The sequence below is a fragment of the Micropterus dolomieu genome, linkage group LG12 (assembly GCF_021292245.1).
Source record: "Micropterus dolomieu isolate WLL.071019.BEF.003 ecotype Adirondacks linkage group LG12, ASM2129224v1, whole genome shotgun sequence".
NCBI lineage: Eukaryota > Metazoa > Chordata > Actinopteri > Centrarchiformes > Centrarchidae > Micropterus > Micropterus dolomieu.
Window position 1 is genome coordinate 16426003 of NC_060161.1, and position 3063 is coordinate 16429065.

Below are 3063 nucleotides of genomic sequence, written 5' to 3' on the forward strand. Positions count from 1 at the left end.
TAGGGAAAATGTTTATTTTTAAAACAAAAACATCATCAAGCTTGTGTTTAGATCACTTTAAGAATGTCATAAGGTCTCATCTTCTTTTGGAAAAGATAATAGCAGAAAGCAAAAATAAATTGGATGAATATAATAATAAATGGAATAATATTCTATGTGTATTATAATTAATCATATGAAATTTTGTATTTTTTTTTTTTCCCTATCTTTCTCATATTTATTCTTCTGTCGTAATATATTTTGTAAAAGTGTTAAAACCTTTTTTTTTTTTTTTTTTTTTTTTTTTTCTCATGTATGTTCTGGGGTATGAATGTGAGCATAAATGTATAAGTATGTAGAGTTTCTGTAGATTTTGGTCTGTAAATTATATTTCTTATTAAATAAAAAAAAAAAAAAAAAAAAAAAAAAACATTTCGACGTTTTCAATCTTCTGTATTAAAAATATTCTTAATACCCAGATAAATATCTGAATATCACCTCAATAAAATAACATAATGTTTAAAAGCTTTAACAAGATTTAAACCGGAAAGGATGTAGGTTGATTTTTGGTATCATATACAGTTGAGTTATCACAGTCTGCTGCAATGCATCACTGTAAGAAGAGCTCTTGAGTATTTGTTCTTGATTTCACTTGGTTTGAAAGAGCATTTTCTCTAATCTCTTCCAAACAGGAATCCCTTCATTGTGTAATCTTGCACAACTGTTGCGAGGCAAAAATGAGCACATAAGTGGATATTAATGAAAAGATTTATTCAGAAAAGTACGCTACTCTGGTATTTCAACAAAGTTCAAGAGTCTCATAGATCATTGCAGTTCAACATTTCCCCTCAAATGATGCAAGAGTACTTGTTTGCTACAAAAAGATTGTAGCATTATTAGTCATTTTTAGTCAAGATAACGAAGCGGTCCCAGCGTTCTTGTTACAGTTGAAAGCAGGGTATGACAACAATGATAACTGTAACCAGTATAGTAATATTAAGTAATTTTAAATACAAAATTATTCACTAACATATAAATTACACTGAAGTTTTTGTTTATTCAGAATGGTTGGTAAATGAGGCTGGTGCATGTTTTGTAATGCAACGCTACAGTATTCACAAATTGTTCCTCGAGCTTCTACTGATGCTCAGCTAAAGTTATTTTAGTGTGTTGTAGAACGGATTATGAGTCATAGACATGTAAAGGTTTAGGTGCAACAGAACTCTCAGTGCTGTGTTTGAGTGAAACACTACTACCCTGAGTATGCTGTGCAGCTGTGATCAGTATCAAAAAAAACAAATGAAGAGCTCATTTGCCAAAACAATCCAACACCAGTTTAATTTATGTTCCCTGGAGTGCAGTAAACATTTAAATAAAATAAGGAAAATTAATGAAAGTGGAGATGTATGTTTCTGCAAATGAACTCTTCAAATATTAGATCGGATTTGGATGACAGATACTCAAAATTAAATAATTGTGATCAAGATCAGGAGTAAGAAAACACGATCAAGACAGTCCTGCTTTTAACTGAGCTTTGTTACTTTCCAGCAAGAAATGTCACAGTAACTTTCAGCAGAGGATCTGGCCCAGGGGCCCCCTGAACCCTCGGACCCCTGGTGCCTATGCCGTTCCATAACCCATCAATGCTCCAGTGTTGTATGAAACGGGGCATAAAAACATCCCTTCTGTCCAGGTCTTTAAAGCTAGCGCTTTTTTTTAGTGCAGTTTGAGTTCCATGTAGCAATATTCTAAATGATTAGTCCCCAGTATTGTCCATGCTCTCACCGCCAGCTCTGCAGCTATGTTTGCCAGAGCTATTTCATACACAATTGGACTGCTACTTAATAGCCTGTGAAAAAGAGACCGACAGAACGGTGGAAAATCCCCAGTATTTTAAATTATCCTTGAATATTTGCGCATTATGACTTTGTTGTAACGTTGACTTCTCCTTAACCATCACCATCAATCCCCCAACTATAAGCAATGAGCCATTTGCCATTATGCAGCTTGTTAGCAATGTCCAGGCTGTGTAATTACCTGTGTCATGGCAATGATTGTCTTCGGTGACAGATTATTCATCACTTTATAATTGTAGAGGTTGAGAGAAGGATTTTGGCTCTTCAAACGGAGCTAGAAGTAATACAAAAAAAAGTCATGCTCATCACTTTTCCTGATTGCACGTTCCAGACTGGATCAAGTGTTTGTCCATGTCTGCAGAGTCCTATACACTACAGTCCTGATAAAACAAGTTAAATACTTCCTGTTCATTCTGGGTGGAACTTTAACATGCATCCAGCATTTTGGAAAAATTTAAAAATAAACTAACAAGTAAACAATACACTTAAATATAAGATTTGCTTAATTTTCATGTGTTTTTTGGTTGTTTGACCAACTCCCACATACAGATAGTTGATAACACCCCTCTAACCTATGGGCAGTCTAGCTGGAGACTACTCGCCCATATAAGGTTGAGGATGAGCAGTAAAATTGGGTGCCAGTGTGCCAATACACATCCTCATGGAGGCCGCCAGAAACGAAAGCTCTCACGTTAAAGAAAATGAGTGAAGACAGAGAGCGGACGGAGACATTAATACGACTTAAAGACCAATGATCAAATTATGTCATTCAAAATATAATGTGTATTTCATTTATTGTTGGTTTTGACTATTAAGATTTTTTATGTAATTTTTTTTATATTTAATGTAATTGTGTGGCATTCTGTTGCATTGTTACTCAGCACATCAAAACTATAAGATCACTTAATTTCCACTACGAAAAACAGAATATGTGGTTGCGTATTTATTCTTTAATAACAGGACTATTCATTAGTTGCTAAATTTCCCCACAGTAGGGTCCCAGTATCACCATGGGTCTATGAGGGGGCTGTTTCACTCCTTCAGAGGAAAAAGTGGCTGAGATTTAATATGCATCAAGTCATAAGTACAACAACAAAATTATTTCAGACAGGTCGCTCTTTGCTTGAGGAAAAGACCTGCCTGTACTGCAGTGAGGCTGAAGCTTTGGACTGAAGGGGGCGAGGCAACAGTGGTGCCTGTGTGTGTGTATGCTTGTTTGGCGGGCACA